The sequence below is a fragment of the Podarcis raffonei genome, chromosome 13, assembly GCF_027172205.1.
Source record: "Podarcis raffonei isolate rPodRaf1 chromosome 13, rPodRaf1.pri, whole genome shotgun sequence".
NCBI lineage: Eukaryota > Metazoa > Chordata > Lepidosauria > Squamata > Lacertidae > Podarcis > Podarcis raffonei.
Genome location: NC_070614.1, coordinates 45,629,008 through 45,645,807, shown reverse-complemented (window position 1 = coordinate 45,645,807; position 16,800 = coordinate 45,629,008).

The following is a 16,800-nucleotide window of genomic DNA, read 5'->3' as shown; positions in this document are numbered from 1 at the left end:
ACCAATTTTGGCAAGAATTACATTATAATGAATTAGATATATAATGAATAGATTATATACTAACCTTTTATGCTCTTCCACATTCGTTTAATGCTCCTAACCCTTGTTTTAGCTTCTTTTAGATTCTTATATTCTTTTATACATACCTTCTTTTTTAATAATTTTAGCTTTCTGAAACGTTTTATAGATTTTAAATTATTGTACCCCACCCTACTTATGCTGGTCCATGACTGTAGTAAAGATTTGACTGACTGAAGAATTAGATTACATCCCTACCACTCGCTGCCCCTCAAGATCTGCTGCCTGAGGCAGCTGCCTTACTCTGCCTCATGGTAGGACCAGCCCTGTTAAGAAGGATACTTCAGAAGAGCGCAAGATATTACTGGCTTGGGCTAAACCAGGGGAATGTTTTATTGCAGTCCTTACTTTGCTCTCTTTCATCTGCCATGCCCATATTCCTTCCTTCCTAGTCTCTCTCTCACAAGTAATCTTGTCACATATCTACTGACGGCATTCAGCTAAGTTGTTGTGTGTGGAAAGAGGTATACACATATAATAGCACCTTCTTTCCCTCTCCTCTCCTCCCTTCCCACTCCACACACTCCGTGCCCCATAAATCAGCTCTGGATCCAGCTATCTTTCAAAAAACACACTTCTCTGAATTTTGCAGTACAGTTCTCCAGTCAAATAATTGTGTGTGCGCGTGCATGCATCTGTGCATGCATGTGTATTAGAGTACACATAAATGTGCATAATCAAAAATAACACACAAAAATGCCTCTTAGCAGGAAAAATTGCCTTGCAAAAATGTGTGTACCAGGCAAAATGGCATGCAATGAGGTACAGGTTAGGAGAAAGTCACAAAGTGCTGGTGGTTTTCAAAAGGACTCGCAAAACCAAATTACAAACGCGTATGGAAATGTGGAAGACTGCAAGTTAAAAGTGAAAAAATGAGCTTCTGAAACTGATAGATTCACCCAGCCACCATTTCAAACTTCTATTATCTCCATTGGTTTGTATCCAATGGTAGCCCTACTCAGAGGAGACCCGCTGAAATTAATGAACCTAAGTTAGTCATGTCCACTAACTTCAATAGGGCTAACTCTGAGTAGCCCTAGCAGTGGACACAACCCATTCTGTCCTTGTCGAAGTAGCAAATATTTACCTGAAAGGGTCAAGAAAGAAAGCGATTGTGACAAGGTCTTCATGCCTTGATCCTACCTCTTTGTTATGATCTCCCCTTCAAGCTCGTTGCTTACCCAGAGTCCTTTTGGATCCACCTCTGAGATTTTCCTTCTTTCAATTATATATGAAGGTTGAAGGTTTGTTTATTTTTCTTGCAAGAACTCGGTGTGACATCTTGGAAGACAATGGAGGCAGAAGAAGAAGATCTTGGGAGATCTAAGCTCCTCCGACTAATTAATTCACCAAGGGGCTTGGGTGTTTGTTATTCTGAAGATTTCCACATGTGTAAAAGGTCTTAGGCAGACTTTGGTAGCAGCTGAAGAATAAAATGTATTGTTTCTGGAAGGTATAGACCCATAACAGAGGCTATTGTGAGCTCCTTGGAGGAAAAGTGGGATATAAAATTCAGTAAATAAATCAAATGATGATTTTTCATGGGGGAGTTTTATTCCACTTGACTTCCATTATACTTTTTGAATGAATATCCATGGGCCTAATGCCAGACATAAAACTTTGTGGTAAAGGTGAAATAACTCTGTACATGCTTATGGGCTTGCTTGCTTACTTTCCCCTCCAATACTTCAGGCGTGGATATAGGAACATTTATTTGCCCATAAAAGACCACTTGGCCAGGCCTCCATGAAAGCCTTTCTCTACCTGTGATACAGAGGGTTGTGATTTTATTTTTTTTAATCAGCCTTTGTGCTGTGCTGCTCATTAATGCAGACCGCTCTACTAATAAATGGCACAGCTACAGAGGTCAGTTGAAAAGTTGGCAACCAGACTGGTGACTGGGAGTGGCCGCCGACACCATATAACACCAGTCTTGAAAGACCTACATTGGCCCCCAGTACGTTTCCGAGCACAATTCAAAGTGTTGGTGCTGACCTTTAAAGCCCTAAACGGCCTCGGTCCAGTATATCTGAAGGAGTGTCTCCACCCCCATCGTTCTGCCTGGACACTGAGGTCCAGCACCGAGGGCCTTCTGGCGGTTCCCTCACTGCAAGAAGCCAAGTTACAGGGAACCAGGCAGAGGGCCTTCTCGGTAGTGGCGCCCTCCCTGTGGAACGCCCTCCCACCAGATGTCAAAGAGAACAACAACTACCAGACTTTTAGAAGACATCTGAAGGCAGCCCTGTTTAGGGAAGCTTTTAATGTTTGATGTATTACATTATTTTAATATTTTTGGAAGCCGCCCAGAGTGGCTGGGGAAGCCCAGCCAGATGGGTGGGGTATAAATAATAAAATTATTATTATTAATTATTATTAGCAACCTAACCAAGAAGCATTCACGTCCTGCTGTAGGCAGTGGATTCTGAAGCAAGGCAAGTTGGTGAACAAACTGCGAGTTCCCTTTCTTTAAAAATAAATAAATGAGTTTCTTTTCTTTCCTAGGGTCCTGTTGGTTAGCCAGTTGCCTGTTGCTCCTTCAAAGTTATGAGTTGAGGTTTGAATTATAGCTTCACAAGGCTCACGAGTAAAACTATGGAACTCGCTGTCAGAGGATATAGTGACAACAAACAACTTGGGTGTCTTTTTAGAGGGATTGGACAAATTTGTGGAAGATAAAACTATCCATGGCTACTTGTCATGAAGTCTGTGTTCCACATCCACTGCTGTATTCCAGTTACTGGGAATCAGTTTGCATTTCTTAGTACAGAAAGTATTGATCTGATGTGTAGAGATTTTTCCTATTCTGATTAATTCAAGGAGCCTGGGTTTCGTTCTCTCTCTCTCTCTCTTTTCTCATTCTGGTGTGGTGTTCTGTATGTAGTGTTAAGTTTAGTCTTATTATAAGTTATTATAAGTCTGCTGCAACTGGACTTCTTACCGACAGTACCAATCCGGAATGTATTGGATTTGTGACCATTATGCTCATTTGCCTTCAGTAAAGATCTGCTGGATGAAATGCCTCTGGTCTATTTTAGGGGGATCCTGCAATGTGTTTTAAGTTTTTACTCTGCTAACTATACATTGGAATTCCCTTTTATCACATACACAGCCCAACAAGACCAACAAAAATCCACCAACAGCATACAAATCAATATGGCTAACCTGATCCAAAACACCCACCCGTTCCAGTCACACATGAAAACAAAGACCACCACAGCCAACCACAAATGAATAACCATACCCTAGGCCAACACCAACCTCTCTCACCACCAAAGGAATACAAGCAAACAGCAAAGAACCTACACAAGCAACGCTGACACCAAACCCTACATAGTAAGTAAAATACAAACATCACCAGTCAGCTAGTTCTCCTGAACCTGAGATAGTTTCAGGGCTTTAAATGTCAACAGCAACACCTTGATCCCAACTCAGTAGCTGACAAGCAGCCAGGGGCGTGGGAAGGGGGGGCGGGACGCCCCGGGTTCCATCGCGGAGGGGGGTATCAAAAAGGAACAATTACTGCCCTACTAGGCCAGTTCATAAAAAACTTTTTTTAAAAAAATGCCTGCTCCAAAGGTCTTATCTTACTACACTAGGGATTATATAGCTATATCTGAAATTTCATGCATATCAGTTAATATCTTGACCCTCCTCGACGAAAATAACTGTTTGCTTAGCCGTTTTCATATGTCGTGAAGGCTGAAATTTCAATTCAGTGGAGCCAAAACACAATCCATCCTGTAGATTTAAGTATCTGTCCATAGTCGCCTCCTTGTTATCCGAGTCCCATAATCCACATTCCTTTGTAAGAAAATATGAAATAACGTAAAACTATTTTTGCAGGCAAAAATAAAATAAAAATACCAATGTGTGTGTTGGGGGTGACAAGAAATTTTCCGCACCGGGTACCACTTGACCTTCCTACGCCTCTGCAAGCAGCCCGTACAGAAATTTAAAGCAGCAGAGAATGCTTTGCTTGATGAATAAAGAGGGACTTGCCAAATACAGGTCGCTTCTGGATGAGCCTTTTTATTAAGCACATTTGCACCAAGTCCACGGGGAGCTATTTATGTCAACTACTTACTGAGCATTCATTCCAAATTGTTTGTAGAGAGGTTAGACAGGGTCACATTATACCATCATTATCCCACACTTTCCAATGCATTTCCCTGTCTCCTGAATGACAAAAAAAGTCCAGTGTGTTGGAGGAGTAAGTTTGTTACACAGGAGTGCTATACAGTTGTACCTCAGAAGTCAAACAGAATCCGTTCCGGAAGTCCGTTCGACTTCCAAAACTTTCAGAAATCGAGGAGCAGCTTCCAATTGGCTGCAGGAATCTCCTACAGCCAATCGGAAGCCGTGGAAGCTGTGTCAGATGTTTGGCTTCCAAAGAACGTTTGCAAAGTGGAACACTCACTTCTGGGTTTGCAGCGTTCGGGAGCCACAACGTTCAACTCACAAGGCGTTTAGGACCCAAGGTATGACTGTATATCAATTTTAATTGCACAGCCCGTAGTTGCCGCTACGTGATCAAATAGCACCTAAAAACAGAAACGGTCTGGAAGCACCCTGAGTCATGAAGGCCAAAGGCCAAGTAAAACCAGCAAGGTACAGACTGAAACCACGGTGGCAGGAAACTCTGCAGGCAGCTTTTTCTGCAGCCAGCTCCCGTCTTCCTCTCACTGTGTCACTCACGGCACAATAGTAGATGCCAGAGTCACTCAGTGCTGCTGCTACCTTGGTTAGGCGGGTTGTTCGTGAGGCGGGATCCACGTCCATGACGAACTCTCCAATGGAAATTGAGCCCGTGTAGCTGGACCCTAAAGTAGCCACAGCCCCCTGAGCCTCTGGTGCCTGTTTGTACCAAGACATCGTGTTATGAGATGTGATGTTCTGCTGGCAAGAAATCAGGAGTTGCTTTCCTTCCACCAAGGCAAGCTGCGGAGGCTGGAGAACTTGGGAGGAGACCCATCTGTGAGCAACTGCAGAGGGAGGCAGAGAAGTGTTGTGAGGGGAGCGAATGGAAATTCATACACCCCAGGAAAAAACTGAGCTGAGTGAAAGTACATTTATATAGTCCCTAGTGCAACCCACTAAAAACTGCACCATGCTGGTTCTTTTCCAAAGGTGACACACTTTAGAGTTACTGGGAGGGTGCGTAGAAATGATTTTCAGTAGCTTAGAATTTTGTACCTATCCACCAGGATAAAAAGCACACACAGTCTTAGATTCTTCTCTTTCTCCTCTTCCACACATCTCTGCCTTTCTTATGCTTTACTCTTCTAGCCCTATATCTGTCTGTCTGTCTGTATAAATATAGTAAAGATCAGCATCATTTTTCCTGTTGTTGTTTAGTCATTTAGTCGTGTCCGACTCTTCGTGACCCCATGGACCAGAGCATGCCAGGCACTTCTGCCTTCCACTGCCTCCTGCAGTTTGGTCAAACTCATGCTGGTAGCTTCGAGAACACTGTCCAACCATCTCGTCCTCTGTCGTCCCCTTCTCCTTCTGCCCTCCATCTTTCCCAACATCAGGGTCTTTTCCAGGGAGTCTTCTCTTCTCATGAGGTGGCCAAAGTATTGGAGCGAATGCAAATTCATACACCCCATGTATCTACATTTATATATTGTAGACGAAGCTGAGCAGTGTGCAAAAAGAAATAGAAAAGTTTTAGAATTAAGAATCAGAGTGGTATAGTGATTGAAGGACTGAGAGAAGGGTTCAAATCCCCAACTCAGTCATGGAGCTCACTGGGCAACTTCAGGCCAGTCACTGCTTCTCAGCCTAACCTTCCTCACAGGGTTGTTGTGGGGCTTCGTAAGGAAGAGGAGGACCATGCATGCAACTCCTTGGATAAAAAGGTGCTGTATAAATGCAACAAAAAACCAAAGAAACATAGAGGTCCTTCCAAATAGAGATAGGAGAGGAATTTGATTCGGTTCACATTTGAAAGGCATTTTCTGAAAGGTATTTAAAGGTAGTTATTGCCTCTTAAAAGGGACGCGGGTGGCGCTGTGGGTAAAAGCCTCAGCGCCTAGGGCTTGCCGATCGAAAGGTCGGCGGTTCAAATCCCCGCGGCGGGGTGCGCTCCCGTTGCTCGGTCCCAGCGCCTGCCAACCTAGCAGTTCGAAAGCACCCCCGGGTGCAAGTAGATAAATAGGGACCGCTTACCAGCGGGAAGGTAAATGGCGTTCCGTGTGCTGCGCTGGCTCACCAGATGCAGCTTGTCACGCTGGCCACGTGACCCGGAAGTGTCTCCGGACAGCGCTGGCCCCCGGCCTCTTGAGTGAGATGGGCGCACAACCCCAGAGTCTGTCAAGACTGGCCCGTACGGGCAGGGGTACCTTTACCTTTACCTTTATTGCCTCTTAAACCACCTGTGGGAGAGAGAGATTGGTTCCCCTTGGCTCAAATTCTGATACCATCCAAAGCTGTAAAGAGGCAGAAACTTTGCACACCTTCCTAGCAGATTTAGTGGAGAAATAATATGGATCCTAGAAAAAGTAGTTCATTGAAGACTTTCTGTAATGTCTTCCCAGACATTGGATAACTTTGGACATTCGGAGCCTAATACCAATTTCTCTCCCTGGATCAAGTTCTCCCTTTTGGATTATCATCATCATCATCATCATCATCATCATCACCTTCTTCTTCTTCTTCTTCTTCTTCTTCTTCTTCTTCATCATCATCTTTCTGAATGGGCAGAAGTTTACCCACCACCAATTCGGGAAGTGAGTACACTTAACCATCTTTTAGCATTTTGTTTCTGAAGTTTTTCTTTTTTTCAGCTTATTTCATTATTGTGTTTGAGCAACAGACAACAGAGAGAGAGAGAGAGAGAGAGAGAGAGAGAGAGAGAGAGAGAGGAATATGAACCTGACAAAAGCACTGCTTATTTTCCCATGACAGCATCAGAGTATCAGGACATCATTGCTGCATGCAATTATATCCCAGTCCAGAGACTCCAAGTCAATCCAGACAAAACAATACATCCAAACTTCTCTTGCAAAGTCTCTCAAAGGTTCCTCCACCAGTTTCTCCACAATATTGCATGTGAGGAGACTCTGTCATCGCTGGTCCATCCTGCCAATTGATAATAATTGAGCCTATGATCCTATGTCTTCCTGATCTCTGATAACACACAAATTATAGGTTAGTTTATCTATGAGCAACGTTTCCAAAAGCTGGCCTTATCATCCTTCCATCGTCATCTTGTTTTCCTTCATGATTCATCTTGTGCCACCTGTACAAGTGACAAGGCGAGAGAAAAGTAGATGTGATTGTTCTTACTTAGGAGAAAGAGTGCAGCGGGAGAAAACTTCATAGTTCAATGCAGAGTTCTACTTCAGCAATAAATCTCACAAACGCTTAGCTCCTCTAGGTGGAAGTTGAGAAGAAGGTTCCACATCACAAGGGGTCGGGGGGGGGGTGTGTATACTGCGGATGAAACTCAGGAAAGATAGAAACCACTTCCTTTCTTAACTTACAAATACAACCCTACAATATTTGCTTAGGAAGTTGCTCTTTTTTTTTACTTTGGTCTTCCACTAGCGTTAGAAAGTGTTTCATGCCTTCCTCTGGTTCACACACATTGGGTACATGAACACGTTTTCATTTCTGTCTCCCCGCCTTTTTCTTCCTTTCTTCCTATGGATGAGAAACAGGGGCTTAAAAAAACTGGCTTGCCTCTGCCTGCATAGAGATGTAGGTCATACTCACGTTGTACATTTAAATCACATAGTGTCCCCCCCAATATATATATCTATCTCCTGGGTGATTGAGATATATATATATATATATATATATATATATATATATATATATATATATGATATATATATGATATATATATATATATCAGCTGATATATATATCAGCGCGGGTGGCGCTGTGGGTAAAAGCCTCAGCGCCTAGGGCTTGCCGATCAAAAGGTCGGCAGTTCGAATCCCCGTGGCGGGGTGCGCTCCCGCTGCTCGGTCCCAGCGCCTGCCAACCTAGCAGTTCGAAAGCACCCCCGGGTGCAAGTAGATAAATAGGGACCGCTTACTGGCGGGAAGGTAAACGGCGTTTCGTGTGCTGCGCTGGCTCGCCAGATGCAGCTTTGTCATGCTGGCCACGTGACCCGGAAGTGTCTCCGGACAGCGCTGGCCCCCCGGCCTCTTGAGTGAGATGGGCGCACAACCCCAGAGTCTGTCAAGACTGGCCCGTACAGGCAGGGGTACCTTTACCTTTATATCTCCTGGGAACTTTGGCGTGCTTGTTTTCTCCTGCTCTTGAGAATAGGACTTCAGGCAATGGCTTCAAGTTGCAAGAAAGCAGATTCTGACTCAACATTCAGACAAACTTTCTGGCAGTAAGAGCTGTTCGGCAGCGGAACAGACGTCTGTGAGAGGTGGTGGACACTTCCTTCCCTGGAGGTTTTTAGGCAGAGGTTGGGTGGCCATCTGTCAGAGATGCTTTAGCTGAGGTTCCTGCATTGCAGGCGGTTGGACTAGATGATCCTTGGGTCCCTTCCAAATCTAAGATTCTATGATTCTATGAAATTGCAGCTCTCTTGGGGGGGGGAGCTACGCTCCCTAGGAATATTTCAGGGGAGCCATGACTGTTAAGGCGGTATGAATGTGCATTAAATGCAAGGTGTGGGTGGCACCTGAGAATTTGAAGCTGGAAGGTAACTTGGAGGTCATTTAGAGCCAGTGTGGTGTAGTGGTTAAGAGCGGTGGACTCGTAATCTGGTGAACCGGGTTTGATTCCCTGCTCCTCCACATGCAGCTGCTGGGTGACCTTGGGCCAGTCACACTTCTCTGAAGTCTCTCAGCCCCACTCACCTCACAGAGTGTTTGTTGTGGGGAGGAAGGGAAAGGAGAATGTTAGCCGCTTTGAGACTCCTTCGGGTAGTGATAAAGTGGGATATCAAATCCAAACTCTTCTTCTTCTTCTTCTCCAACCCATTAGCCTAGCACATCTCAAAGTGAACAGGAAGCTGAGAATTTCAATTCCAAGAGTGGTTTAGCGATCCATCCCTTCTCTCAGGAAACTCGGGCAATTGCAGCTCTGAAAGGGGAACGCAGGTATCTTAACAGCTCTCAGCAGCCTTAACAAACTGCAGTTCCCAGGATGCTCTGGGGGCTGTTAAAGTAAGGTTACCAGACGTCCAAAAATGATTTCTTTCAGCTTCTGCCTTCTGGAAGAAGGGACAGGGTTATAAAGACTAGGACTAGCCACCTGAGAAACAGTTTCTATTCAAATGCGATTTTGGTTTTAAACGCAGTGTAAGGTAGTCTCTATGTGAGTATATTGTATTTAATTATGGGGTATCAGAGATTTTAGGGGGCTAACCAGGCTGGGATAGCTGGGATAGCAGGCTTGTTGGTTTTTGAGTGTCTGGTGTAGATTTTCAATTTCGTTGTTCTGTATGGGACAATCCTATTTGTAAAATGATTGTGATTTATATATGATGCTAATTGTTAAAAGTGAAAATGATTTTTAAAAAAATAAAAATAAGATATTAAAGTAAAATTCAGTTCTGGTAACTAGTTGAATGAGGAATTGTCAAGAACTGTAAGGCGGAAACCGAGATAGTTGCCGTCTATTCTCTCTCTCTCTCTTTTTCTCTATCGTTTCATGGCTGAACATATAAATCTGGTTCTCTTCTCTCCACTGAGGTGAGAAGCCCCAAAACTAGAGGGAGTAAAAGGCTACCATGCTTACCTTTGTACCTTATGGTTGTGTCCCTCTGGTGGATGGTTTTAACATAACGGTCTGGCAAACGTTGCAGAAGAAACGATGTGCTGTGGAGATGGAAGGGGTGACTCTTAACGGATGGTATTCCTCTGGAGGAATTCATGTGCACACTGGCATTTAGATTATAAGGTTACCAGATTTTTTCCAATGAATCCGGGGACACTTTAAATAAATAAATAAATAAATAAATAAATAAGTGAGAAGGAGACAATTACAGCTTAAGTACTTACGGTACGTAATTCGTTCCGGAGGTCTGTTCTTAACCTGAAACTGTTCTTAACCTGAAGCACCACTTTAGCTAATGGGGCCTCCTGCTGCCGCCAGAGCATGATTTCTGTTCTCATCCTGAAGCAAAGTTCTTAACCCGAGGTACTATTTCTGGGTTAGCAGAGTCTGTAACCTGAAGCGTATGTAACCCGAGGTACCACTGTATATCCTTACATGTTTTTACCTGGCCAGAATGTGTCCTTGGCTTTCATACTAAGAAAGCAGATCAAAACAGCCACCAGCACATGAATAAAAAGCAATATAAATAAGAAGGACGTGAGAAGAGCATAGCAGGATCGGGCCCATCTAGCCCACCATCCTGTTCTCACAGTGGCCCTTTGCGTGTTCAGACCCAGAGACCTCCCCCCTAAATAAACACACATTTGACTCAAATTTTAGTTTTGGTTTTTGGCAGAAGTTAGGCCACAACTTTATTGATTACAGAAAGTGAGTGGTTGCATAGGTTCTGGTTCGACTAGCTCCCTGCCATGCAGGTAGCGCTGACCCAGAGCTCTATCATAGGTCAGCCAAGGATGAACACCTGAGGTTGGTGGAAAGTCCAGGAACGGACTATGTCCACTCCCCAGATGCTCCCCTGGACTCAGGCACAGGCACAACCCCCTCTTGGGGGTTGACCAAACCAAGCTGAGTCCCTGGATTCCTTTAACGGAATACCCTTCACATAGGGATGGCGAGACTGTTCTCCCATCCCTATCACCTGAACCAGCGCCTATCTGCCACCTTACAAGTTGCGACGATTTGCTACGTGGCAGGTGAAACCCAAATGGCAACAGCCAATCAGCCAAGTGGGGGGAATTCCTGCCGTGCCCCTGTCCCAACAACAGACGACACATGACGGCATAGCAAGGTCAATCGCAAAATGCCCTAAATATAGAGAGATGCCCTTTATCATAGAATCATAGAATGATAGAGTTGGAAGAGACCACAAGGGCCATCGAGTCCAACCCCCTGCCAAGCAGGAAACACCATCAGAGCACTCCTGACATATGGTTGTCAAGCCTCTGCTTAAAGACCTCCAAAGAAGGAGACTCCACCACACTCCTTGGCAGCAAATTCCACTGTCAAACAGCTCTTACTGTCAGGAAGTTCTTCCTAATGTTTAAGTGGAATCTTCTTTCCTGCAGTTTGGATCCATTGCTCTGTGTCCGCTTCTCTGGAGCAGCAGAAAACAACCTTTCTCCCTCCTCTATGTGACATCCTTTTATATATTTGAACATGGCTATCATATCACCCCTTAACCTCCTCTTCTCCAGGCTAAACATGCCCAGCTCCCTTAGCCGTTCCTCATAAGGCATCGTTCCCAGGCCTTTGACCATTTTGGTTGCCCTCCTCTGGACACGTTCCAGTTTGTCAGTGTCCTTCTTGAACTGTGGTGCCCAGAACTGGACACAGTACTCCAGGTGAGGTCTGACCAGAGCAGAATACAGTGGCACTATTACTTCCCTTGATCTAGATGCTATACTCCTATTGATGCAGCCCAGGATTGCATTGGCTTTTTTAGCTGCCGCGTCACACTGTTGGAACCCTAAAATATCAGGAGTACATGGGAAACCCAAAAAGCAGGACCTAAATGAGCACGATCTCCTCTTGAGGTTTCCAGCAAACAGTTAACTAAAGGAAACATCAGTTAACTACAAGAAAAAGGAACCCCCATCCGAAGTTGCTGACTTCTCTCTATGGCTTGCAAAGTCGCTGTCTTTAAATTTATTTATTTTTCAAGCACCAACGAAGGGCAAAGATTGCTGCCACAATCTTGGCATGCAGAACACACACATGGACGCTGGCGATCTCCCCCATGTTGACGTCCCAGCTGTGGGCCCGCCTTGCCCGCTTCCTCTCCCAGTCCTCCTCCTCCTCTTCTTCCCCCCCCATGTAAAAAGAGTCAATGCTTTTATCCGCCACACTCATTCACCTCCCGTGCAGCCACCTCCTGTCCCCCATTCAGCTCCTCCATGTCAGAATCCTGTGCAACACGGAAAGAAAAGGGGCTTGTGTAGGAGACAATGCCTTGGGGAGGGAGAGTGAGCCGGGGGAAGCGAGGATGGGGTGGCCTTGGTGGTGGGGAATGGGGGACTCCAGCCAAAGCGAGGGGGAGGGGGAGGATGGGAGGGGAGAGAGAGAGAAGGGGGTGGCTTCAGCTCACATCTCTTGCCAACTCCAGTTGCATGCGGCGAAGATGGATATGGCCAATTTGTATGGCCCCAGGAAACCAGCGGTTGCTAAAAGGGATGGGTCAGCTCCAGAGCAAGAGGGGGGAAAGGAAAGAGAGAGAAATAAAGGGATGTGGTAATAGAAAACAGAGTAGTAGTAGCGAGGGAAGAGGAAGAGTTTAGGCTGCGTATACAACGTTCATTCAAAGCACATTTATAACGTATCACCCCCCCCCCCCAGGAAAAATCCAGAGACCTCTACAATCGTACCTTGGTTGTCAAACGGAATCCATTCCAGAAGTCCGCTCGACTTCCAAAAACATTCAACAGCCAAGGCGCGGCTTCTGATTGGCTGCAGGAAGCTGCAGAACCAGCGTCGGACGTTCGGGTTCCAAAGAACGTTCGCAAACCAGAGCGCTGACTTCTGGGTTTGCGGCGTTCGGGAGCCAAAACGTTCGAGCTGCGAGGCGTTCGTCAACCAAGGTACCACTGTACTGTGTTCCTCAGAAAGTTACAGTTCCCAGGATTCATTTTTTTGTTTGTGTGGGAGGGGTATGTTTTAAATATATGGCGTGTGCACAGTTGAGTTACTCCTCTCAGGATCTGAGTTCAGAGGGAGTCAGATCCCACGACCGCACATAAGGCACATTTGGGACTTTGCAAAATTCAGGCTTCCCTGTTCAAATGAAACGCTGGGCACTTCCAGACAAGATAAGGACTGTAAAACCAGGTAAATCAAGGCAGCCTGAGTCAGGAAGAATCAAGTTTGTTGCATGAATCTTTCAAGGTGATGTTCAGAGAAGCATAAGTGCATGCATTTCCCCTCCACCGAACCTCTTGAGATTGTCCTCAGAGTTGCTATAGATGCAACTGCACAACCTAACCACACACATACACACACACACACACACACACACACACACTGAGTCCAGCCCGTGTCCAGGTAAGCAGCAGTGAGGCTGGTAGCAACTGGGGTGGGGGGAATCCCAGCTTTTGACAAACCATGCTATTGAAGCCACAGCACGACCATCTGAGATGAATTGGGAGGTGACTGAAACAGGGACTTCTTGGTGGTGGTGCCCTTGGAATTCAGAGACTCTGCTGGCACTCATATATTATTATTATATATTTTATGTACAGACCCTCCAAGCTGGATAAATGGGCCTCTGCCACAAGGGCCCACTTGTTAGGATTTTAGTCCATATGTTGTTTCTATGTTTTCAACTGTTTTTAGTTATCTTTTGTGTAACCGCCTTGAACTGTTGCTGGATTAGAAGGCACTTAACAAATCAATAATAATATTTTTGCTGCCAGGCATTTTTTTTAACGTTCTCTGATATGCTGATATGTGTGTGTGGCTGGGAAGAGGAGTTTAAAATGGTTTTTGATGTTGGCCGTTGTCACTGCTATTTGTTAGTTTATCATTTTCAACCCAACAGATAAACTTTGCTTTTAATTGTCAGCTGAACTCCTTTTTACTATTGAAGCATGAGCCATAACTTTTTGCTAATTACTTTCTTCATTCATTAACATAAGAGTGACTTACCTGTTGAACTTATCTCCAAGTAAGATGTGCTCAGAGCTACGTGGTAAGAATGGAAATGGAAGAATTATTATTCAATCAATTAATCCTCTTTTGGGGTTAATAACAATGACAGTTTGGTTTGGGGTTTTTTGTTTTGTTTTGTTTTTTAATTGGACTGAATTGCTTACATCTCTGGACCCAGAGGTGCAAAGGAGATTAAAAGAAATAATGATAATGAAAAAGCACTGGAAAATTAGAGTTTGCTTTATTTGTCTTTGGAAAGGCAAAGGCTGAGTCTCTGCTTACATTTAATTCTGACCCTCAGGGGTTCAGGTGACTGAACTTACCAACCGATACAATAAGACGAAAGAGGGATAGTGGAAAAGGAAGGGATGAAAAGAAAGAAAGGAGCCTTCTCCACTCTTCCTAATTTTCTTGGCGCTTTCGGAGACACGACAGAGATCCCTTCTCCACCCCCTCTCAAAATCCTCTCCACTCCGCCACACACAGAAATATCGTCTCACAAAGGGGCCCGTTTTCTACCTCCCCCCAGAACCACTGAAGTAAAAGTCTTTGCGCCTTTGTGCTGGGGATTCATTAACATTCCCGTGGCGAGCTTCTCTGAGGATTTTACTTTTGTAGCTCTGGGGGGAGGTCAAAAGGCCACAGGGAAGAGGTAAAAAGGAGGCAGGGATGGTGTGGGGCAAAAAAGAAAAAAAATTGAGAGGCGGATGGGGGGGGAGTCAAAGATGTTGGCTTTCAAAGGGGGATGGGAGAGAAGGATGGAGACTGAAGGAGGTGCATAGGACAGATGGAGAGAGAATGGTGAGGTGGTGCCTAGGAGTGTGGGGACAGATGGAAGGAAGGAAGGAAGGAAGGAAGGAAGGAAGGAAGGGTTTTATGGGAAATGAAGGAAGGAACATACCCAAAGAACAAGAATAGAACGTGTCGCTTTCCCTACTTGTGATTCCCTGAAACTGGTACTGTATTCAGAAGCATTACTGTCTCTAACAGGGAAGGTAGAACAATAATAATAATAATAATAATAATAATAATAATAATAATAATAATAATAATAAATTTTATTTATATCCCGCCCTCCCCAGCTGAAGCCGGGCTCAGAGCGGCTGTCAGGGATAACATCAAATGTATAACACATTAACATAAAATCAGACAATCAATTAAAATACATCCTCAAATCAGATCAGGATCAGAATAAAATCCAATCAGATGGCAACCCGCAGATTAGGGTTGGGGACCTTAAATGCTCACCAGGCCCAACTGTTTGTGCTGAACTTATATGGGCCTGTGAGAAAAATTGGGAGGCCACTTTCATGCAAGTTCTTATGAAAATAGTCATCATGGCTGATATAAACACTGATAGCAACATCCTCCATGAATTTGTCTTGTCCTCTTTTAAAGCTTTGGGACATCTCTTTTTTTTTTTTGCAAAAAGCCACAAACAAGTATAACAACAACAAAATCAGCAGAAAAATAAATAAACAAGGTTGGAAGCTTCGGCCTCACAAAGGTTCCTAGAGCTGCCTCCAACCCAGTAATGACTTGTGCGTGGCAACGTCTGCAAGCGCGACTTCCACAAGTGCAGCAGAACGTCCCTCCTCCGTCTCCTGCCCTCATTTCCCTGGGTGCACCAATCCCAAATGTGCTCTGTAGGCTTGGGGGAATCCCCAGAGCAGATCTGGGGGTGGGCAGGGGAGAAGAGGAAATTCCTGCTGCAGAGGTTTGCAGAAGACATTCCATGCACTGATTTAGTTTGACGGAACACCCAGCGATGGAATCTGGAAAGATCCCCCAAAAGCAGCAGCGTTCGTGGAGCACATCACACGGTTCAGGAGATTCCTCCATCGGCCAATGTCTACCAAAGAAAGGTGTGGGTATCATGTGCTTGAGGGTCCCTCTCTTTGTTTTCTGCTTTCCATTTTATGAGCTTCAAGGAGCACAGTCAGTGATAAAGCTTCTTATTCTCCAATGAGGACCTGGAAGGTAAAGGTAAAGGGACCCCTGACCATCAGGTCCAGTCGTGACCGACTCTGGGGTTGCGCGCTCATCTCGCTCAAGAGGCTGGGAGCCGGTGCTTGTCTGCAGACAGCTTCCGGGTCATGTAGCCAGCATGACTAAGCCGCTGCTGGCGAACCAGCGCAGCACACGGAAACGCCGTTTACCTTCCCGCCGGAGAGCGGTCCCTATTTATCTACTTGCACTTTGAGGTGCTTTCGAACTGCTAGGTTGGCAGGAGCTGGGACTGAACAACGGGAGCTCACCCCGTCGCGGGGATTCGAACCGCTGACCTTCCAATCAGCAAGTCCTAGGCTCTGTGGATTAACCCACAGCGCCACCCGCGGAGGACCTAGAAGACCAGGGTTCAATTGCTTAAACCTTCTCTTGGCTTAGCCTACCTCATAGGGTTGTTGTGAAGATAAACTGGAGAGAGGAGAACCGTGTACCTTGTGCCTTGAACATAAGTGCCTCAAAGGAGGGTTGGGAAATAAATGGAATAATAAGTAAATAAAAATCCCAGGTTTTTCTGCTCATTCTAGATCAGAAACGGACCACTGGTGATTGTGGGCTCCACCATTCCACTCTTCAATTTGTCCATATTTTATGGACAACCAATGCAACACAAATACAAGTGAGGAAGGGCTGACAAATTTCAGACCCTACACTACTATCCCATAAATGTTCCGGAACCCCATAAAATCTCAGCACCCTTTTAATGATCTCTTCCTCATCTTGGATTATCTCCTCCTTATTTAGCTTGCCATCTTGCCCATTTCACAGATGGGGAAAATGGAGGCTCAGCTGCCACCTTATCCAAGACAATTTAAGAAACCCATAGCTTGGATGGGGTTGAAGTGCAGTATCCTGCACCCCAGATCTGAGCACCAGCCACTCAAGCACATGATCACATTTCTCTTAAAAGTCTGATACCCAGTCTTCCGGGCTCACTTAATGACTCACAACCAAGTGAGAGATCTTCCTTTAAAGTGGCAGATA